General features: G+C 37.7%; 1 protein-coding gene across 42 annotated transcripts in view; it reads left to right on the top strand.

Moving 5' to 3' along the window:
- The window catches only part of FHIT (fragile histidine triad diadenosine triphosphatase), a 1534178-nt gene that overhangs the window by 689413 nt on the left and 819819 nt on the right, over nucleotides 1-24946 (top strand). For 3 of the 42 annotated variants that reach the window (XM_078351382.1, XM_078351381.1, XM_078351380.1), the window contains exon 1: nucleotides 1-24946. This exon is cut by the window's left edge and continues 14393 nt beyond it. The exons of the other annotated variants lie outside the window; for them this stretch is intronic. The gene's annotated coding sequence lies outside the window, so the exon portion shown is untranslated. 42 annotated transcript variants of the gene reach the window in all.

The raw sequence follows: 24946 nt of genomic DNA, 5'->3' as shown, positions 1-24946 counted from the left end.
TCACATACTTCCCTCTGACCCTCACCTGCTACCCTCTGACCTACATAGGGTCCCTGGTTTTCCTGCTTTCAATTCCTATTCCCTTGTCATCACTTACACAGAGGCCTTCCCTGACCCTACCGTAGAACTCAAGCCATGGAAACAATGGTTATAAGGCTCTTCCAGTCCTGTTTCTGGCATTATTGAATGTACATGGGAGAAGAAAGAGCTCTGCCTGCCAATGGCTCTACGTCATTTACTCTCTATGAGTAAAAAACATTTGTACTTGTCAAAACTACAAATGAGCTTTGGACAAGGAATTGGAGAACTGTATTTTAGTCCCATGTGGAGAAACTTGAGTCATTTATTCTTTTTTGTTTCATTTCCTCATGTGAAAATAAAGGTATTTTCTGCTATAAGGACACAGGTATTTGCCTGCCTCCTGGACTCTTGTGAGAGTATTAAAACACAATGATATGGAAGTCAGAAGAACGAATACAGTTGGCATATTGGAAGCATGGTATAATAATCATAATTTTTTCATTGTCCAGTATCCTCATAACTTAGGCTTGATCAAAGGCTTGGGTATGGGAAGGATCATTGTATAATGGTAGCCCTAAATTTATAAAACTGTAGCTTAAATGAAATTTTAAAAACTTCCTGCATTTCCACGTATCACATAGCAACTGGAAAAACCCAGACCCAATTTTAAACTACTCATTTAAAAATGGCATTAAAATAACACCCTGGATTTAAAATAAACCAAAAAATGTACAGGCATTTGATATGAGCCTTTTTCCTTTTTTTTCTCTCTTCTATGAGGCATGGTATTAAAAATCAAACCCAACCAAACAAACCCTTATTATTTCTACTGTTTTTGGAACCTGGGAAGAGGTAGGTATGTGAAAAAGTCTGGTGTTCATTCATGGCTTAGAGTTGCTTTGCCATAATGGTTTTAAATTAAACCCTCAGGGGGTTTAGATGAGTCTAGATGCTCAACTCTCATTAACCATAATGGGAGTTACTGTACATGTCTCTCTACTCCACATACAACATTGAAAAATGACCCTCTAACACTATATTACTGTCCTTCTCTTTGAACTAATTTTAATGGATTTTTTTAAAGTGAAGTCATCGCTGCAATCCTCAGGGCAATGAGACTACCAACAATTCAGCAATAAGTAGTAGACCTTCATTTTGGAGTGCTCAGCCTGTACATGCTGGAAAGGTTTGGGCCAGGACTGACTCCGTCTCTGGACTATATGCTTCTCTTTTATTTAGTTTCAAATCACACTACTCTTTCTCTTTTTAATCTCTTTCATCCACAGCTTAGCCTCCTGGTATAATCAGTACACAGTAGGTATTCAGCATTAACCCAGTTCTGATACTACTGAAATGTTATGGAGGAAAGGAATGACAGTTGATCGTGGAGAGCACAGGTTTGAAATGCGTGGGTCCACTTACGTGGATTTTTTTCAACAAAAATATTAGAAAAAGTTTTTGGACGTTTGTGACAATTTGAAAAACTCAAACTACATAGCTAGAAATATCAAAAACATTAATAAAGATATGTTATGAATGCTTAAAATATAGGTAGATACTAGTCTGTTCTATTATTGAGTACCATAAAATAAACACAAATAAACAAGGTTTTATCAAGACTTAGGCACACAAACACAGTCTGGACATGGTACCACCTGCAGTTGAGAGGAATATAAACAAAGATGCAGTATTAAATCATAAGTGCATAAAATTAACCATAGTACATACTATACCACAGGAACTTGGTAGCCACCTTGTATTGATATTGTGGTGAGCTCAAGTGTTGGGAGTATCTGCTTAAAATTCCTCGTGACACTGATCATCTCTGAATGAGCTGATGATCACTCCAGTAAATTGTGTTTCACAGTAAAAAGTGATCTTTCATGGTTCTCATTTATTTTTCTTTGTGTTTAATGCAAAGACCATAAACCTGGAATAATACCACAGGACTAATACAAAGGGCCACCAGACCAGTCATGCTGGACGTGCTCCCAAGAAGCAGAAAAGTCATGACATTACAAGAAAAAGTTGAATTGCTTGATATGTACCCACAATTTTAGATGATTTATCTTGTAGAAAGATGATGTAAAGTTATGGTATAAATACATATAGTATCAATACATATACTATAATATTTTCTCTTCCTTAAGACTTTCTTAATATTGTATTTTCTCTAGTTTACTTTAAAAATATAATATATAATACATAAAATATATGTTAATCAAGTGTTTATTGGTAAGGCTTCCAGTCAACAGAAGTCTACTAGTAGTTAAGTTTTGGGGAAGTTAAGTTATGTGAATTTTCAACTATGCAGATGGGAAGTGGTGCAGAACCATTTGCCCCTTAATTGTTCAGGAGCCAACTGTAAATATATTCAAACTGTTTGTTTGGTGTTTTTGTTTGTTTGTTTTCTTGAGACAAAGTCTTGCTCTGTCACCCAGGGTGGAGTGCAGTGGTGTGATCTCAGCTCACTGCAACCTCCACTCCTGTGTTCAAGCGATTCTCCTGCTTCAGCCTCCTGAGTAGCGGGGACTACAGGTGCACACCACCACACCCACCTAATACTTACATTTTTGGTAGAGACAGGGTTTCACCTTATTGGTCAGGCTGGTTTTGAACTCCTGACCTTGTGATCTGCCCACCTCAGCCTCCCAGAGTGCTGGGATTACAGGTGTGAACCACCATGGCTGGCTACTATTTGGTATTTTTAATGCAATCTACTAGTAACCTACTAGTAACCAGCTAGTATAACTTTAAGACCTATTTGTGAGTACCAATAATTCTAGAGTAACCAAAACATAAAAGCCAGTCAATTCTGCCATAACTTACAGATCTAAAATAACAAATATTTAGACTAAATAAATGTTTTTGTTTAAATTATATCTACGAAACAACAATCTAGTTAATATCAAGTGTAACACATCTGTAAACCTTTCATTTACTTTTTCTAATCATAAGAATATCTGCACACTGTACAAAATAAAAACCATCTATCATCTTATTATCCAGAAGTAACCTCTGCCAAAACTGCAGTTCATTTCTTTCCCCTTTTTTCTTTGTTCTTACATGTTTCTCTAGAAAAGAAAAAGACTCTATAATAGGATTTTAACCTACTTCATTGTTGACCTTTTTCTTAAGTTTTAATATGTATATAAAAGAATTTGTTTTTTTTAGACAGAGTCTCACTCTGTTGCCCAGGTTAGAGCACAGTGGCACCATCTCAGCACTCACTGTAACCTCCACCTCCTTGGTTCAAGTGATTCTCCTGCCTCAGCCTCCTGAGTAGCTGGGATTACAGGCCACCATGCCTGGCTAATTTTTTTTTTTTTTTTTTTAATAGACATGAAGTTTCACCATGTTGGCTAGGCGGGTCTCTAACTCCTGACCTCAAACCCCTGGCCTCAAGCTATCTGCCTGCCTCTGCCTCCCAAAGTGCTGGGATTACAGGCATGCACCACTGACCCAGGCCTGTGTATAAATTAAATTTTTAACGATGGTATAATATAGTGCCGCATGGACTTACTATAATTTGTTAGTTACTACTGACTTTTTGACATATATGTAACATTTTGATATGGATCTTTGGCCATATTTCTGCTAATTTTCTTGAACTGAAATCACTTACTTGCTATAATGTTATGTGGTGTTTATATTGGTGAGTATTCCCGAAGTTACTGTATACTAGCATTGTATGAGGGTACACTTCTCATAAACAACAAGAATTAGGATTTTTGTTTTGGCCTAACCTTTGCCAAGTTGATAGGTTTTACGTATCTCATTGTTTACATTTTATTATCTAATTGCTAGTGGAGTCAATCTTTAGACATATTTATATATTTATCAATAAATTTTCTGTTAAGGTGCTTTGCTGCTTTTTCTACTGGTATATTTTTAAAACCCAATATGTTAGAGATCTTTTAGGAACTAACCCTCTACCTATCATATTTGTTATAGATATTGTTCCTGTTTTGGCCCCAGCCTCTTCAGTTTAAGATGTTATTAACATGTAAAATTTTCATAGTTATGTCAATTTGGTCATTTATGAGTTTCCTGGTCTTTTATGAGAAATCAATCCCGAGATTAAATATTTATACATATTTTCTTGTGTTTTTGAATGAGTTTTTTTTTTTTTTAATTTTTCTTTTCCTAGTCTACTATCACCAACAAGTTCGTGGAACTGCATAGGCAGGCTTTAAAAATTCACTGTATCTTTCTGGCCACCCTTGAAGAAGGTACAGAATGCTATTCCCAAGTTTATAAATGAAGACAGCAGGAGTGTCATGATGAACCAAACAGTAAGGTTCTAGAAGCACAGTGGTGTTATCACATTCTGATTAACTTGTTTACTGAACTTCTAAGTTGGTCTTTATACTATCGATTGCTAATTTTACATGTTCCCAGAATAGGGGTAATATTGAAAAGACATCTCTTGGGGATTGCGGCACAACTATAACATGTCTTCTGAGTCACAAAACATACTATATACAATATGATATGGTGCAGTTTTACATTCTAGATTATGTTTGGTATAATTCTTATATAAAATGCTTTCTACAATATTGTAATTCCTTGAATATGATAAGCCATATATGGCAATTTCCAGGTAGCTGGGTCATTACATTGAACACCATCTTTTGACCGTTGATGAAGATCAAAAAAGCCACAGTCATATCAGTGGTCACCTGCCTGTGGCTCTAGGAGGTGGGTGGAGAGAGACAGAGGAAGTAACTACTAGTATCCTATAATTTTGATGCTATTTAGAAGACAACTGACATTTGATGGAGGGAATAAAATGTCTAAGAATAAGTTTTAGGGATGGGATGGAAGAATTATACATGCATTGCATCACATATAGAAATAACATAAATAAGATATCTACAAGAAGTTCTGTGTTCAGTTCTCAAATCACCTCCTGAATGACCTTTATCAATTTTAAAAAATGAAACAGATAAAAATTTGCAAAAGTAAAAATATATTTAACTTAACCCTAAGATAACATTGACTCTTGAGCCTTTATAACTATTTACCCACCTTTTGTCATTAATAAATACCTATGAATTTGTCAGCTTAAAAACTTCTTGACATGTTTTTATAGTGAAAACACAACAGAAATTACATTAAAGAATTTCCCCTGTCTGACATGACTTTGACCATGAAAAGTTAGGATGCTGCTATCCGTCCTCAGAAGAGTAGAGATTCCAGTGATTACGTTTTCTTAACTCCGAGGAAGTGTGTATCTCGATTGATTTCTCAGTTGACTGAGCCTGTTATAACTATCCCCATTTTAACATAGGTGTAATTGATCACTTTCATTCAAGTGATCGCTGTCATTGTCTCAGCTGTGAGAACGTACAATTCGGTATAGCAATGTTACACTATGGCAGAGATGCTTCTTGCAAAGCCAACTTATTTCATTTATGTGTTTAACATATAACATGTATGCCATGAGATTGCATTAGGCATTTGACAAATATTTAACACTCATGAGCAAACCTATCAGGTGGGTCCTGTTGGTATCTGCATTTTACAGATGAGAGAATGAGATAATCTGAGCATAATGGATCTAGACCAAAGAGCTATTAAGCGACAGAGCCACATTTCAAATCCAAGTGGTCTACCTCTAGAGTAATTTCTCTAGACATTCGTCCTGGGGCCCCTGAAGGTACCCAAGACCTTTGGGAATTTATGAAATACTTCCTTTCCAACTACACGTCTATGAGGCCAACTTCTTCCTATCCTTGAGCCAAAAGACGTCTCATTATAGACTGCATACAGAAGCAGAAATAATGATGCAGTCGTCTTCTGTCAAGCCATTCATTAGAGATTTGCAAAACCGTATAGCAGTGCCATTCTTCACACTAATTCTTTTTTTGTTTTAGAAAACATGATTAGGCTGGACGCGGTGGCTCACACCTATAATCCCAGCACTTTGGGAGGCCGAGGCAGGTGGATCAGGAGGTCAAGAGATCAAGACCATCCTGGCCAACATGGTGAAACCCCGTCTCTACTAAAAATAAAAAAAATTAGCTGGGCACGGTGGCATGCACCTGTAGTCCCAGCTACTCGGGAGGCTGAGGCAGGAGAATTGCTTGAACCCAGGAGGTGGAGGTTGCAATGAGCCGAGATCACGCCACTGCACTCCAGCCTGGTGCCTGGCGACAGATCAAGACTCTGTCTCAAAAAAAAAATGATTATTAAAATATTATGTTTAACATGCAGGTTTATTTTAAGTAAATGACTAAATATTTTGGAATTTTCTCAGTTCTAATTCATAATTAAATATCAGTAAATATAGGACATGTAAATTCAAGCTCTTGCATGTAGTCAATTTTTTTAACAGTGTAAAGAGGTACAGAGACCAACAGGTTTGTGGATAGGTCCTCTGAACCCATAGTGTGTTTCCCCACTCCTTTGTCTCAGCTCCAGATTCCTCTGCCTTCCCTACTATTTCAGCTGTAGTGATCACTTGAAAAGGGGAGCCTTATTTCCTGAAGGCAAAGGTGATTTTTCATATCTGAAGGGAGCATCTATGGGCTGAGGAATATGAGCTTTGCAGCCGAAGGCCTGGATGTGAATCCAAACTCAGCTGTCTTACAAGAGCAAGCCCTGGGAGTTAAACAACCTAGGTTTCCTTCAGTTACCTTATGCTTCAAATGGTTGGTAGTAGTATCTACCCAGTGGGATTATAATGAGGATCATAAGAGTTAATATATGCAAAATGCTTAAACTGTCTCTGGTGCATATGAAGTGTTCAAATACAAGCTCCATTACTGTTGTTAAGTTTCTATTGTTATGAGAATTATAGAAGAGTCTAATGTGATTTTTATATTCTATAAGTTTTCTTAAAATTTCTCTTCTCATTTCCGTGAATATATATATAGTTTTTAATTAAAGCCCAACCTTCCCTTTGTAGTTTGTTTGCCAAAGCAGAGTCAGGTCTATGACAGTAGCCTTGATGTTTATTGTGTGGTTAGTTCTATTTGGGGTGGTGTTGCTCTTGAAATGCATTTCTTTTCTTGTAAGCCCATAAATACTGATGTTAAAGCTGTCTTTCCTCCTCCCTGGACGAATTCCCTCAATTGCTTGCAATTCACATCCTGTAAACCTACAGATTTTCCTTCCCCCTCCTCCCACCACATTAAGTGGTGCTGTTGGTGTTCTGTGCCAGGGGCAGGGATCTCCTGCCTTCCACTGAGCTCTGCAGCCTTCCTGCCAGCTGCAGTCCACATCACCTCCCACTTTCAGGCCCGTAGTTGGTTTTCTTCCCAGCTTGTGCTCACACTAGGGTGGAATATTACCCTCTGATAATGGCTTGTTTCTCTAGCAGCTCTTGCTTGGCTCCAGGTCAGAGACTTTCCTCCCGGTACCACTCAGTGCCTGCCTGTTCATTTGTGGTGCCCACTGTCTTGTCTGCCTTGCCTCACCTTGTCTGTGGGAGGTCACTGTCCCTCCCGAGAATGCAGTGACTAGCTGCATTGTATCTGGTGAGGCAGCCTCTGCTCACGTGCTCTTCTGACAGATTACAGCCTGTCTTCCCACTAGGGGCTCCTCAGAGTTAGACACCAAAGGCTGCTGTCAGTGCAGCCGTTGGTGGGAAGGTCCTCAGTGTCCAAAGTTACCCTTAGCATTTTCATGTGTCTGTAGGAACGCTTTCATGTGACTTCTGTTTCTCCTGATGAATCTGGGAAGATTTCTGTCCTCTCAGGGACTTCCAGGTTGTCTTACTGATATTGGAGGCAAAATGCCTTGTGATAAACACCAGAGGGTTTTTGTCATTGTTGTTCACATAATTATAACTCTTGTTATTATTGTTTTAAAACTTAATTTCTTTTTAAGTTCAGGGATACATGTGCACCACGTGCAGATTTGTTACATAGGTAAACATGTGCCATGGTGGTTTGCTGCATCCATCAACCATCACCTAGGTCTTAGGCCTAGCACACATTAACTATTCATCCTGATGCCCTTCCTCTCTTCACCCCACTGACAGGCCCCAGTGAAACAGGGGAGCTCCCTTGATCACTTTGTGGGTGAGAACTGAAGTTGCTTATTTCACTCAGCCCACCACTGGCCACTTCTCACAGGAGTTTGCTAGCAAATGAGCATGGGAACCAGAGTGAGCGAACTCTGGAGCTGCTGGCTGCTGCTCTTTGGCAGGCACAGGCCCTGTGCATGCCCCATGGCAGCAGCCAAGTGTGTTGCAACACTCTTTCAGCTTTGCCATCTGCAGACAGCTTGAGTGTTAACCAGCTCAGTGAAGAGTCAGTGTGACAGCCTTTTTGGGTTCCCACATCCAGTGCATCCTGAATTCTTGTCCAGTGTTCAGGAAGAATCAGGTCACACAAACAGATTAAAGAGTAGTATATGCAGAGGATTTTACTGGGTGATGAAGGTGGCTCTCAGCAGGATGGGGAGCTGGAAAGGGAATGGAGTGGGAAGATAATCTTCCCCTGGTAATCAGCCCTCCCTGGCCAAACTCCTCTCCAACCTAGTCTCCGATGTCCAGCTACCTCTTTTCCTCTCAACATTCAGGAGCTTCTTCTCTTTGCTCCTGTCCTTCTCTGCTCTGACACTCTGCTGCTCTTCTGTTCATAGATCCTGGGGTTTGGGATTCTTATGGCTACAGGATAGTGGGCAGGGCATGTCAAAGTGGTCTTGGAAAAGGCAACATTCTGGGACAAACAGGTAGGCCTGTTCCATTTAAGTTCACGGACGGGTCCAGACTTGAGGATAGAGCCCTCACCAGGGACCCTGCCCTCCTGCCTCCTGTCACTATCACCAGCTGTGTCCATGTGTTCTCATTGTTCAGCTCCCTCTTACAAGTGAGAACATGTGGTATTTAGTTTTCTGTTCCTGTGCGTGTTTGCTGAGGACAATGGATGGAGCTGGAAGACTGGAGGATTTTAAACTTCAGAGGGAATCTATTCTTGGTTATGTTTCACTGAAAACCATTTGTCTTTTTTATGTAGAGGAAAATTATTTTGTGATTAAATATTTAAATTTTTGCTTATTTGGACCACTGTTTCTGCCAAGAAAGTCATGAGCTGACTTACAGAAATAGAGTACAACACCTTTATTTTTACTATAAGTGAGAAATTGAGGCTGAGGAAAAATACCTAAGAAATCCCATAGGTATTATGTGAATATAATATTCAAAATAAAAGTAAATAGAATTTAACAATTTCAAGCACAGTAAAGTTGAAAGAACCGTTCAGTGATCACCTGTTTCTCTCTACTGAGATTCGTTAACTTTGACATCCTGATGGACCCATGCCATATCTCTAAAGACACTGCCTTTGTGCCAAACCATCTAACAAATAGTAGTCTGCTGCAGACATTAGGAGACTTTACTCCTACATAATTCAGCATGCATTTTCCAAGAGTAAGGAAGTGTTCCCACACAACTAACCCCACTTACTTCTGTACCCAGGAAAATTCGCATTAGTTCAGTGATATCATATTTTCCATATTCAAATTTTCTCAGTTGGCCTTTCTTTTTCCCTCCATGACACAGTCATGATTCATAAATTACATTTGGTTATTAAATATTTTAAAATATGTAACAATTGTTTAACTCATTTGGATAGTCATAGCTTTATTTGAAGATTCCAAGCCAGATGTCCCATGCAACAGCACACTATCTTGATCCATCTCTGTTTTCTCCTGATTCCATTCATTTAAAGCACTTTTGGCAAGAACACCAAATAGGTTATGTTGTCTTCTTACCTCTGCATCATGTCAGAGGGCACCCTGTCAGGCTATAGGAAACACTATTGACAATGCCAAGCTTGACTATTTGGTTACTTGATGACTGCCAGATTGCTCCACTGTAAAAGATACTTTTTTCTTTTTAATTATTTTGTAATGGGGTGATACTGCAGTTCACCACTTATTATCTGAAATTCAAAGAGAAAGCTGAATTTATTGTAAAGGAGAACCATGCAAGTTGAATACAGTCTGAGTAGATTAAAGAGGAAAGTATAGAGTTAAGTAGATTTGCAGAACTAAGTGAAACATGTAGAAACATGGTGATTCAGCTGAGGGGGAGGGCAGGTTGCTTAATTGGCATTTAGAGATGTGTGAATCTGTTTCTGATTGGCTGACTTTTACCAATAAAAGGCTGTTACTGATTGGTTGACTAGGAAGTGCCCCTTAAATAGACTTTACTCTGATTCAGAATGCTACTTGTTACCATGGCTACATATGAGCCAGTCATTTCCTAGGTTTGTGGCAACTTGAATTAATAGAAATATCTTGTTCCACAGTAAGATTTCTTCTAATTGTTTGTTTTAGCATTTGTTGATGATTCTTTCTTGAGTCATTTATAATATAGGGTAAATAAGATGTTGGCTTTCTACTTTTGCCATTCTTTCAACATGTACTTACAGGCATTATTCTGTAAGGAAGAACTTTACCTCTCCTCAGTTTTTTTTTTAGCTCCTTCTTTTCTGTTGCGGTTTCTCTCTCATCTAGTCAACTGAGATCACTTTTAATTCAATGTTTTAGAATCCATTTATTATATCATTTTGATTTGCCCAATTTGACAGCAGAAACCCCTTTATTCAGACATCTCTGTCCTTTTGATATAACTTTGTGTTTAAGCATGTCCTCATTTCCTGGCATAACATACTTTCTCTGCTCCACACCTGGAATTAGCTATTTGATTCATTTTAGTAGAAGGTAATTAGAAACCAAGATCTGGGCATTAAGTGTGCTCATTGTTACTAAGGTTACATTGTTTCTAGGCCCTTCTTGTAGAAAGGACTGGAAAATATGTATGCATGTATACATCTATTTTAAGTCATGGATTGATACTGATATCTCCATTGAAATCCAGCACTGTGTGGGTAGTTCCTCTCATCCCATTTTACATTTATGTTTCTCTTCTATTTATTCTGTGGTCTTCTAGTACCCTCAAAATAATTTCAGAATTTTAACATCAAAATTTCTAAATTTTTGATTAAAAATAAATTGTCTAAGTTGAAAGTATCTTTAGAGATACCTTAGATTTTTCTATAGTTGTAGCTTGATTGTCTTAAAACATATAAAGCAATGTTTGTCCATGCAGAATGAGACATTCTGACGGGACCATTTCTGTATAGCCCAATACTGAAGGAATTGAGATAATGGTGGTAATTATAGTTAGCATTTTTTGAAGGATTAGTATGTCTCCAGCACCATTCTCAGTACTATACATATTTTCTGTTAATCCTTGTAAAAACCCTTTAATGTAGTTAATATTATCCTTTTTATATCACTGATGAATAACTTTATGCAAAGTCACACTGGGAATAATGGGCAAACATCAGACTGACACCCAGGCAGTCTGATGATAGGGTTTAGATTCTTGACCTCTGCTGTACATGTGTTTTACATTTTTAGTAATAAAAATAGCTACTCATTTTTACCTGCATTTCCCCTATCATCAGAACACTTTTCAGCTCTTGATTGGAATTTCTTCTTGGTTTGTCATTAACACTAGATATAAGACCTCAGACATTAGACTATGCTTCTGCTATGTCCTATTGAATTTACAACATATGCTATGTTACATCATGTATAAATGCAGTTAATGGATTTTTAATCATGGCATTATAGTCATCCCTATATGCCATTGTGCTAAAACCTTAAATTTAGATTTAATATTTTGGAATCTTAGTTGTACAGATTAGGTATTAATTTCCACATTGTTGGGGGGAAAAACAGGTTCAAAAAGGTAACATGATTGCCCGCAGCCCTTCAGCTAGTAAATACCAGAGACTTGCACCCACATCTTCTTATCTCGGAAGTCTGTTCTTTATCGTCTTTGATGAGATCTCATTTTCTAATGAAACTCGTCCCAGTCCACCTTGTTGGTATGAAAGGATACATATTTGACTTGCTTTGCAAAAATGAGATAAAAGGCCAGTTAGATGCCATTATAGTCAGCAGGTGCTCCATTCAAATTCAAGGAATTGAAATATGTAGAAGAGAGAATATTTTTTAGGGGTTCCTAAAATTCCTGCAAGGAAAACAAAAATGAATAGTGGCTGTTTAAACTCTTGTAGAAACTTAATAACAATTGGGCTTCTTTGGGCTTGCAGAATATGTGAAACTGGCTCCGAATTGCAAGTGAATTACAAAGTGCAGCTGTTACCCATCAGTCCTGGCTTAACTGTGCTTGGTTTTGACTGCTGTCCTAGTCTTCTCCACTCCCCAAGATGCCCATCTCAGGCATCGGGTTTCCTTTTTGCTATCCTTGGTTTCCTGTGTTCCTCATTCCTGACCTTGGTTTTATGAGATCCACAATATTTTGCCACTGAAGCTGACATTTCATTCATTTTCCAGAGACAAAGGTAAAGAAAGCAAAATAAGAGTACTAGTAACTCTGGGCTAAGTGCTCTTTGTAGTCAACTTCACCAAACTGTAGGTTAAAGCTGCTGGGGTTTGTATCACTCATTGGCATCTCTGTGAATGATAATGTTGGCAAAGGTTGAGATGGTAGCAAGGTTTCTTTACCAGGTACGTGGAGCATTCACCGAAACAAAAAACTAAGAGAATGAAAAAAATTTTTTTTCCTATTTCTTAGAAAGACTATATCCATAATGTTAAAGAGACTCATTGGGTAGTTTTCTCTGAAAATAAAACAGATCACTGTCAACAGAGAAGGAAAGACTATTCTGAATTAGATATGTAGCCACAGAAATGGCACATGAAGGTAATATAAAGAGATAAATGTGCTTAGAAAACTAAAGTGGACATGCTTTCCATGTCATCCGTCACTTAAAATAGCAGATATAGTTTACATTTCATTGTAATTTCTAAGTGGTGGTCTAGGGCAGTAAACAAATGTCACTGGGCTTTTTACAGATTCCATCTGAGATATGATCATAGGAACAGTATAATGGATTTATGAAGATTATGAATGTGGATTCAGGCCAACAGATGTGAATCCCAATGCGGCCATTTATTATCTGTGTGACTTTGGACAACTTAGTTGTCTTACCTGAGAATCAGCTTCTATTTATGTAAAAGTACACAAGATTGGAAAGCTATGGGAAGCAGGTCATAGACTCAAAAGGGAAAGCTGAGCACAAACAGACCTCAGAAATAATAAAAGTTAGGGCATCTCTGGGCATCCTGGTCACAGTAATGACAGTCACATCAGGATACTGCCATTGAAGTGTTGTAGCTCGAGCCATACAGGTCCAGGTATCATTTGGAAATGCCAAGAGTCACATTCCCAGAGCATGCTGTCTTTTTGGCTTGTCCTAGATCTCTTGCCTAGTAGGTAAGGCATTTTATTTTGATAGCCCCCCGGGACTGCTTGCAATGGGGAGGTGCAGGTACTCTAAATTAATTTGGGTGGGAATATCGGAAGAGAAACTTAGCAGGTAGACATCACCGATGGGTACTATGTAGGTCTTAAGAGGGACTCTTAAAGCAGAGATTTGTGTGTGTACATTTATTTGTCTTTACTTCACGAGCCAGGTGTGGATTAGTTTTTTTTTTTAAACCAAATATATAGGAATTTGGCATGATTACAGCAGTGTCTTATAATTGGCTTTTTCAGAAGCTAATCTGCGATGCCATAAGCCTCTACTGCAAAGATTGTTGGAACTCATCTTTAAAATTCAAGATGTCAAAGAAAAAACCCTCATAGTATCATGTAAATCTTACATATTTGGATTAGAATTTATCCAGATAAATAGAAGGAACAGAATTTGAGTTAGCTCAGAGGGTAGGGTCTCTGGCATTTTGGAGTACTTTGAAGTATTTATATTTTTCATCTCTTCTAAAAATATGACATAAATTATATGGAAGGAGAAAAAACATAAATTCTGCAATGAAGTCTAAATTGATATTCACTCACTTGTCCAAAGAGTCTTCCTAAGATTCACAAGTTTGACAAACAAAATTTAGGTACACACCATTATTCGGAAATAACAGTTTCCACCTGTAACTGTGGTGGCTGGGAGTTGAAATGACCTTCCATTATGAGTTATTTTCAAGTAGTCAAAATTAATTGATAAGTCAAATTCAAAATCTAGAGACATTTCTTTTTTTTTTTTGAGATGAAGTCTCATTCTGTCACTCAGGCTAGAGTGCAATGGTGTCATCTCGGCTGACTGCAACCTCCGCCTTGCAGCGATTCTTCTGACTCAGCCTCCCAAGTAGCTGGGATTACAGGCGTGTACCACCATGCACGGCTAATTTTTTGTATTTTTAATAGAGACGGGGTTGAACCATGTTAGCCAGGATGGTCTCGATCTCCTAATCTTGTGATCCACCTGCCTCAGCCTCCCAAAGTCCTGGGATTACAAGCATGAGCCACCATGCCCAGGCCAGCCAACATTGTTACTTATATTCCTTCTTTAGTGTAAGATCTGTCTCTTCATGGATAGCAGTACTATAGAATATCCTTTTTCTAACATGCAGTACTGTATTCACAGTGCTGATCTTTCTGGTTTTACTTCCTAAATTTCACAAATCCATCTATTTCTCTAATTTCTAATGCCAGCGTCCTAATCCGAGCCACTAGGATTACTCAGCCAGTTTATTTACTCTACAGTCCCTGCAATGCATTCTCCATGTAGTACTCAGAGCTTTGACAAACACAAGCTGATCACAGAACTCCCTACTTTATTCCCATTGAAAAACCTTTGTCATTCTTTTATAAAGACACATGCATGCATATGTTCATTGCAGTGCTGTTCACAATAGCAAAGATAAAGAATCAGCCTAAATGCTCATCAATGGCAGACTGGATAAAGAAAATGTTATACATTCAAACCATGGAATATATGCAGCCATAAAAAAGAACGAGGCCATGTCCTTTATAATGACATGGATGGAGCTGGAGGCTGTTATCTTTAGCAAACAAATACAGGAAAAGAAAAGCAAATACCACATGTTCTCGCTTTTAAGGGGGTGTTAAATGATGAGAACACAAGGACACATGGGCCAGGGAAACATGTATACTGGGGCTTATCAGAGAGTAGAAGGTGGAAGGAGGGAGAAGATCAGGAAAAATAACCAATGGGTACTAGGCTTAATATCTGGGTGGGGAAATAATCTGTACAACAAATCCCCATGACACAAGTTTACCTATGTAACAACCCTGCCTCCATACCCCTGAACTTAAAATACAAGTTTTTTGTTTTTGAAAAACAATTTTTGCTAGCTACCTTCTATAGATAAAGACCCTAGCTTTTTAAATCAGGCCTTCAAAGTCCTCTGGTCTTGCTTTGGTCTTTCTCTCCAATCTGACCACATATCAGGCCTCCCTCCTTCCTCCATGCCCAGCCATACCAGCCTCTTTCATTCCTGCACCAGTGTTTCCTTCAGCCATGAGGCCTTTGCATGTTGTTTCTCTCTTGACTGGAATGTTTTTGCATTGTCTTTTTACCTTGTTAACGCCTGTTCATTCTACCAATGCCAGCTTACGTATCCCTTCTTCTAGAAGGGCTCTTTTGAAACCTCAGTCTTGGCCACTTTCCTTTATCATTTGTTCTAATGGAACCATGTTTCGCTCCTGCATAGCATTTACTTGTTTGTAATTCGCATGTGCTAGAATGAGAGTACAATTTCCATTTTCTTCCTCTAGACTATGAGCAGGGGCAGTATATGCTTTTTTTTTTCATTATGGTAACCTCAGCATGATGATTTATACATACTAAACAATCACAATTTATTAAATGAATTAATTAAGACTTAGGGATGGTATATCAGTCAGTTTTTATGGGGCTACAACCCTGGAATCTTGGTAGTTTTTACATCATCATCATTCATTCTTGTTCACAAATCTGCAGGTCAGCTGTGGCTCTGCTGGGCTTGGCTGGGCTAGGCTGGCTTTGGGTCTGCTCCACTGTCTTCTCATTCCATTTACTCAGGCTGAAGAAGCAGCCACTATCTAGAACATTTTGTTCTTACAGTAGAGAGCAGGATCTTAGAAGACCCAGACCACATGCATACCTTTAAAGCTTTCTTTGGGAGGGCCATGTGTTATATCCACTTACGATCCATTGGCCAAAGCATATCACAGGACAATCTTAATCAGCAAAGCAAAGAAGCATCCTCCTTCCACAGTGTGGGAGAAGAGGAGAATAAATATTTGTGAAGAAAATGTTGCCATCTGCCATAGACGGTAAATATGCTTGTCCAAGATTTTCAGACAGAGGAATATCGGCTCTGTGTAATGACTCTAAAACTATGGATTTGCCAAACAATCTCTGTAATATAGGTAATATATAACACATAATTTCTCCAGAGGTGCCAGTGTTCAAGAGTTGCAGTTTACAAAATGAAATGAGCTTCATACTCTTTGCTACAGATCCTGTGGACTACATCCATCCCTTCCTACCTACCTTCCACCCTCAAAAAAGATCCATGTGAAAAACAGGCATCAACCATGTGTGCTATATATCCAGTGTTTACAGAGTATTTCATTAGTGCTTACTGTACAAAAAGAACTGTGAAATAACTTGTAAAGCTCAGTTCTATTGTCTGTGAAACATGGGAAAAGATTATTAAAGTTGCACATTTTACTCATGGTTTTGTTGATTATGGAAGAAAATAGGACTAATGATAAAGTTGGTCGTGTTTAGGAAATTGCTGCAAAATGAGAAGTAATCAAACCAGACTTGTAGAAATGGCGTAATAGTTTCTTTTACTAAAAGCTGAGGTGGGTTGGCATGAGGAGGCCATATTTGGTAACTCTGGGGTTAATGCTACCAAATTCAAACTTATTAACAGTAGAAGAATGACAATAATATAGAAGTTGTCAGAGTTTGGAAAGAGATTTTACCCATTGGATGAAAGAATGCCTTTGGAATGCCATTTGATGCCAACGGGATAGCAGAAATCTAAGAGTTTATCAACATCTTGGCCAAGACAATCAGCAGGGGATTTGGGCAGCTCTCTGAGATTTACTACATGAAAAATAGCAATCAAAAACAGAGCCCACATAATATGTATTCCCAATTCACAGTCTCATTATCATAATAGAGCTGGAAGAAACCATGGAAGATGATCTCCTCCAGATGGAAAGCAAAGGTGAAAAGTATAAATAAAAGTGAGAATGTGCATCTGTATTAGTCACAAATGGCTTATAAATATTTTTGTAACTTTGTCATAAGATGTTTTACAAGAAGTTTTAGAGAAAATTTCCCAATAGCTAACATTTACATCTTTTCTATGAGGCTTACATATTTAGTAATAACAGCTACCTCTTATTTAATTCTGACTTAACGACACTTGGCATAGATAGTGAAAGAAGCCTAGGGGTAGGGAAATAATCTGTCCACACTCACCACCTAGCAAGTAGTGGAGTCTCAATATAAATGAAGCCATCCTCATTGCAAAAATTATTTCCTTAACTACTTAGCCATAGCAGAGGCCTGGAACCAGCCTTGTTTAGGTAAATTACCTGGTTTAGCCTTTTATCTATTAAAACAAAGGAAGGAACAAAAGTAGTGGGTTTCAGATAGATTTCTGCCCATTATTTTATGGTTTGATTTTTTTCTGTTTTTACAGCTCATGATCTAAATAGGAGAAAAAAAGTAGCTTTGACAAATGTCCAAAAATAGGTCTGACAAACCTTTTTGGGTGATGGTGGGCAGGGAGGTAGGTATTCCCCCTGTCCCTCGGGACCTGTTGTTTCTTCCTGTTGTTGACATACTGGCATATAGCACTTTGATTTCCACTTTGAAATTACAGGTCAGAATTTGTGCTTTCAGACCATTGAACATAATGTAGTTGTTCCTTTTTCTCAAACTTTGAAAAAGTATTTAAATTTAGTAGTGATTTAACTTACATTTCCACATTGGGCTTACTACAGGGCAGAAAGGCTACCCAGCTGTGTAACTAAGTTATATGACCTTAGGGGACCATTTTATCCTTCTCACAATTAAAAATATATATAATTTCAAAAGCATATTTTCTTTTGTATTAATTTTCTTTCTTTGTAAATCACTTATCCATTGGAGTTGTGGTTGAATACAGAGTCTATGCACTATTGCTGAAGCTCTCAAGGCTTCATGAGACTCCTTGGATCAATATATTATATTTGGCAGTTCATGTATTAACTGTGTTATACAATTATATTTAACAAATGACTGTGATGTGAAACATTTGAGTTAGGATCATAAATAACTTTAAACTACTTATTCAGCAGCTTTGTTGAACTGAAAAATGTTTTTAAGTGTAATTGACATTGGTGGCTATGAATATGGTTGGATGCTTATATTTTGACAATATACTTCACAATTCTTTTTTCTGGTCATTTGAGCTATATGGTTATTTATCTGTGTAGTAAAGTTAACGTCACTTTGTGATATAATCTGGTGATACCACATAAAATAGGGCTTACTTGCTCTTTCTTACAAATCAATACCATGTGTTATAAATAAAATGAGCAAGCATTTAATGCTGTTGATTTTTTTTGTGTGCAAAAGTATGAAGTAAAAAGACTCCTAATCCTGCTGCCCAGAGATAATCCCTGTTAATCTTTTAAAATGTGTTGTTTTCTTCTCATCTTCTCCAAAATAGTTTTAGATAAAACTAGAATACTACTCCACATGTAATGGGATATCCCATTCTTTTGATTCTAATATCATAAGCGTTTGTTTTTATTGTCAAAAGTGTTCATTAACTTCCTTTTCAATGGTTTCATAATTTTCATCAATTTCATTAACTGTTATTATTTTACCTGGTTTTGAATAGTTTGTTTCGCAATTTTAACTATTAGAAGTCTTTCTACAGCCAATATAAAATTTATGTGCCCATACATTTGCCATAGTTATTTATGTTACTGTGTATTAATTACATACATAGACACTCGTTAAATGTAGGAGTGAAGTATTGAAAGAAAACTGAGACTAGCATCTTTGCTATCATAGGGCTTCTTGGATAAGATACATACACATAAATGATATAAATGTCATAATGATAAATGTTTGAGAGCTCAATGAGTAGACATAGAATAAGATTTCACATATACCCAAAAGCAAAGTAGAAAAATATTTTGCTACTACTCACTGAATAGTAATAATTTTCCTAATATATGCTAATTTTATAAGTGATAATGTATTCTGCTAATTTGCATTATTTGATTACTAGCCAGGAATTCTTGAGCATTATTTTAAAGTTATTTTACTGATGAAGAAATCGAGGCTCAGATAGGTGAGCAATTTAACCAATGTCACACAACTAAGGAAGAAAATCTAGAGCTGACCCCACGTTTTTCTAATTCTGACACCAGTGTTCTTAGCCAGTACAGCATAAACGTAGCTTTGTTGCTTCTGAGAAGCATTCCATTTTTCTTAATATTCAGCTACAGTACCATTAAGTATCACTAATGTGTCGCAGTTACCATCTAAATAGAAATCACTAAATTCTGGATCGAGTAAATTTCTAAGTTTTGGCCATATTCCTTTCTGCCACTTTGATTTTTTTAATAATAGCATTTATGATATAAACTTCACATACCATGCAATTCACCAATTTAAAGTGATTTCAATAGCTTTTACTATAGTCAAAGTGTTGTCTTCAGCCCTCATGACCACAGACTGTTTTGTCACTGCCGTTGGGTTCAGGCTCTAGCTGTCTGTTCTACTGAGTGCTTAACATAGTGTCTGGTACGTGGTAGGCACTAAATAAAAACATTCTCAAATGCTTAAACAAGATTTTTTAATGTTGCGTGACATTATTGTGCTGAGCACTGGAAGAATTGCTGACACTCTGTCCTCTAGAACTTTGCAGGATCCTTGGAGGTTAAGACCTAAACACATGAGGAAAGGAACTTCAGAGTAGAGTGTTTGATTAGATGTCAAATGAGGAGACCAGCCAATGATTTTTATTACTGACGTCACAGGGAGATAAGAGAATGCCGTGTCATGCAAGGTCATCTAGGACAGCTCCTCAGGGACAGGGGCTTCTTACTGGCCCAATTCATGGTGGCCCAGGTCTTCATTCCTCTATGACCACTGAGATGCAATGACTTTTGGCCAGCTTTCAAAGCCTTAGTAATCTTTCCCAGGCTGCTGGGATTAATAACCCAGAAGGCCATAGTTCTTGCTTTACTCTTCCTGTGTTCTAAGATCTTAGATTTTAACTGAGAGAAGAACGAGGTCCTGGGACACCCCCAGAGTATCATAACTACTATCACTTTTTGTTCTTCCTGCCTCCTCTACTGGATCCAAAGAAGGCAATTTTTCACATCACTGGCAACCTAAGCCAGCCTGATTGCTTCTTTCTCTGAAATCTTGTTGCATGTCTACTCATTGTTCTCTCAGTCATGGGTCATTAATTCATTTGTTTACATCATTTATGTGTATGAACCTTATCAAAGAAGCCCCTGGATGGCAGAGGTGTCACATTTTAGGTTTTCTTTAAGTACTTCACTCCTACAAGTACTGAGTGTGTAATACACATGTGTATGCATGTAATATACAGTAATATGAATAATTTCAAGCAAAAGACATAGTATCACTTCATCACCTTTCCAACAGAGAAAGTAGTGGTTCCAAAATTTGTAGCTCCTTGGTATTTCTTAATGTGGATATGTGATATCTTGATCTAAAATAACAGGTTTCCAAAGGACTGAGAATCTCCTGGGATGTTAGTTAAAATGCAGATTCCTGGACTCTGCCCTGATTCCTAACTCAAAAGATTCTGAACTCGAAAGTTGAGTGTAGGAGCCAGGAAATGGAACTCAAAACAACAAGCCAGCCACCTGCAGATAATTGTAACTTATATCCGTGTATCAACTATGACAGGCATTAGCTTAGTCAAGGTTTAGAGAAATAATATGCATCAGTTAATCATAATGGGAAGAGCTGGAATAAATGTGGGTTAGTTTGGATCTTCTAATTTAAAATAAAAAATATCTATAGAACTGAGTATTACACAGTATAGTATCACAATTCTAGGAGGCTATGACTTGAATTACTCTTTAAATTTTGTGTTTATATATCTTATATTATCAAATAAGATAAATAGTGGCTGCCTACCACAAGTTATCAAAAAACATGAAACATATATTGAAGTCTGGCTCCTTGGATCATATTTTTTTAAGTCATCCCTTGAAAAATGGTGGTAAGAAATGGTTTCTCAGCCTCTTTTCCAGAATGGCCTGTTCTAAGATGAGCGAATCCGTTTTTTGCCCCCTAATTTGGCAGATTAGCATATTAGACCCTCCAGCTGAAAGAGCAAAGTTCACTTGAGTTCAGTTCAACAGATCTTAAATGTTACTTGCTATCAGGCTGGGGTTTTGCCATAACTTTTATTGCAAAAATTGCAGTTACTTTTGCACCAACCAAATATGTGCCAAGCCCTGTGTTAGCCACTGGGTATAATGTTTTCTTCCAAAAAGAAACCAAACAATTCTTGCATAATACTTGCCAGAGGTCAGGCACTGTGTTAGTGCTTTGATTTCAGCCAGCTGACCTAATGAATAGGGCACCAATACAACTCTTATTTTTCCCCCCATTTTGAGTTGGAGTCTCACTCTGTCACCAAGGCTGGAGTGCAGTGGCCTGATCTTGGCTCACTGCAACCTCTGTCTCCCGGGTTCAAGTGATTCTCCTGCCTCAGTCTCCCTAGTAGCTGGGATTACTGGTGTGCACCACCACGCCTGGCTAATTTTTTTGTATTTTTAGTAGAGAGGGGGTTTCACCATGTTGATCAGGCTGGTCTTGAACTTCTGACCTCAAATGTTCCACCCATCTCAGCTTTCCAAAGTGCTGGGTTTACAGGCATGAGCCACCATGCCTGGCTAGAGCACCAGTACAACTCTTGCTAGGTGACATGATTTTGAAGGAGCTTTCTTTTGGGCTACAGAATTTTAATCCAGAAGTGTTTCAGTAAAAACACACAATGGACAACAACCCCTTTAAAAGGAATAACTATACTTTATTTATTAAGAATATACACTGTGTACTAGACCAGGAGCTGGCAAACATTCTCTGTAAATCTTTTCTGGGCCATGTGGTCTCTGTTGTACCTACACAACTAGGCCATTGTAGTGTGAAAGCAACATCATCAGTAGATGAACAGGTGAACATGGCTGTGTACCAGTAAAGCTTTATTTACAAAAACAGATGTCAGGGTGGTTTGGCTCTAGAGCCATCATTTGCTGACCTCAAATTAGACACAGAGTTGTCTATCGTGAATGAGTGAATACGTAAATCTATCATTTAATTAGTTTCTACTATGTGCCAGACTCCAGATGTATAACAGTGAATAGTCAGATAAGGGTCCTCCTTTTATTCTTGTGTGCAGAGGTTGACAATAAAAGATGACACCCATAAACATGAACTCATGAGTCACAAACAACATGATTTTCTATTTTGAATACAATAAAAGGAAGAGTATGGTTGAGATTGAGGGACTGCTTGAGACAGAGTGGTAGGGAGTTGTCTTTTTGCTGGTGACATGTACTCTAAGAACTGACAAGGATAGACCAGCCTAGTACGGGGAATTGGGCAGAGAAGTCCAGGTAGAAGGAAAGAAGAGCAAAGGCTCAGGAGCAGAAACAAGTTTGCATGATCAATAATGTTTAAAAAAAAACCACAAAGCAAAACCTGTGGGGGTGAAGCATGGTGAAGAAGTAGGAAGATGCCAGGAGTCTGGAACCAGATTAATAAGGCCTTCTAGGGACCTCATTTTAGTGCAGCGAGAAAGCTTGGTGGGATCTAAGAAAGAGCAGAAGGAAGAGTGGAAGGAAGGAAAACAGGATTTTTAATATAAAAATTATTTTGCTGCAAATCTTTTAGGTGTACCCACACCATACCTTGCTATTTTCACCCTCCCCCAGCCTCCAGGGCCCAGGTCTTAAACAGACTGTAGAAACAACGAATAGGGTGCTTCTATCCCCTTCAACTCCTTGGCTTTGATTTCCAGAAGTCACTCATGGAATCGCCAAGCAAAGCAAACACTATGAAGCATTTATGTATTGGAACGATAGTTCAGATCTATCACGCTATTGCCTTATTCTTACCTTTATGCCAATTTCAAGATAGCACATAAAGTATTCCAGATCTTTGTAGAAGTTCCCAGAATATTTTATTATTCACAAAGTATTTTATAGCAACAACTGATTAAGAACACCCTTAGACAATCTTGGGGCTTTTTCTTTGAGTTTATCCACTTTTTTTTTTTAAGTTGAGCTTAAATTTGTTTTAAAAGTGCAGAGAGATTAAATATCTTTGAAGTAGGTTTTTATTTCACAGGTCCTAGAATCTGGTGAAATGGTAGTTGCTGGGTTTCATTTGAAGGAGTAATTAAGGTACGTGATATTGTTTAACTGTTTGTTCAACTTTGCCTAGTGCAGTGAAGTACAAATATTTGACCTTCTTGACAAAGACAGATGGATTGAAGCTACACACCATGATATCATTAGGTTGTCGAAATAACATCATTATTCATGATTATAAGGAATTATTCAGGTGAAATAGCAAACCTAATAGAAGGCTATTTTTTGTGTTGGGAGTATAATTTCACTGTCCTTGTCATTCCAAGCCCTTAGTTGAATTGAAGATAAAATATATGTATTTGTTTTCCTGCAAAGAATCATTAGTAGCATAAACAAGTAAAATTAATTATAATTAGTAATTTAGTAAATCAGAGGTATAACATACTTCCTGAAAGAAGTTGGTATGCTATAAATGTAAAAATGAATGTTTTCATCATTTATTGAGTTGTTTCATTTCTATAAATTCATTTTTAGTAGTACAGAATTTTTACACTGATTAAAACATACATGAAACTTCGCTTTGAAAGATCAAAGGAAATGCCTTACATTTAAAATAGTATTTAAAGTGGTAGCCTCTCTTGGTGTTGGCAAAACTATGGCCTGGAGCCAAATCTAGCCCCCTGCCTGTTTCTTTAACTAAAGGTTTATTGGAACACAGCCACATTTGTTCCTTTGTGTATCATCTATGGCTGTTTTTGTGTTACAGTGATACAGATGAATAGCTGTGACAGAGACCATCTGGCCTGTAAAGCCCAAAATTTTTACTATCTGGCCCTTTACAGAAAAAGTTTGCCAAACTCTACATTAAGGAACTAAGTGAAAAAATAAAATTATGCACTGGTCGATCTCAAAGCAGTTCGTAGGAACTACCGAAACCCATAAGGTTGGGAGAAATGAATCAGATGCCATGTGCTTAAGGAAGCCTGATGGGGTGTGTGGTGTAAGCCCACTGTTCTAGATCATCAGCTTCCTCAGAGAATTGACTGAAATTCTTGTGATGTGCTGTATAACCAGCAAAGGACAGACTTAGCTTTCTCTGGGCTGGTTTTAGAATGTTCTTGCCTGAAACTGTAATGATGAAATGATCCTGTGATGATGGATAAATCCTGGGTTCTTCCACAGTCTTCCTTTTATAGCTCTGTGTAGAACAAACACTGAAAAAAGTGTAAATACATTTGATCATGAGTGTGAGAATATTGTGTTTCCAAAGATATATTTCTAGAAATATGCTAATAAAAGAATTACGTAACTTTCATCAGATTTAGAAATTAACTGTGGTGTTTGTAGAATGATTTTTAAATCTTTGAAGTTATAAAGAGGTATTTCAAATATAAAAAGTAGAAAGAATGACGTTGCAGGCATCTTAAAATTTTAAAATATTTTTCATATATGCTTCAGATCTTTTCTTAAAATGAAAAGTTACAGGTACACTTCACCTTCCCCAACTGTGATCTTATTCTTCCTGTTTTTAGAGTCACCTTTCTCAACCTTGGCACCATTGCCGCTTTGGACCAGATAACTGCTTTCTTATGGGGGCTGTCCTGTGAACTCTAGGATGTTTACCAGCAACTCTGCCTGTACCCACCAGATACAATACCATGCCCCTGTCCAGTTGTGATAATGAAGAATGTGTCCCATATAGCCGTATGTGGGAGGCAGAGTCACCCCCTTTTGATAACTACTGCTTTAGAG

Source organism: Callithrix jacchus, chromosome 15 (genome assembly GCF_049354715.1).
Source record: "Callithrix jacchus isolate 240 chromosome 15, calJac240_pri, whole genome shotgun sequence".
Lineage (NCBI taxonomy): Eukaryota > Metazoa > Chordata > Mammalia > Primates > Cebidae > Callithrix > Callithrix jacchus.
This window is presented reverse-complemented; position numbering and strand designations above follow the sequence as displayed.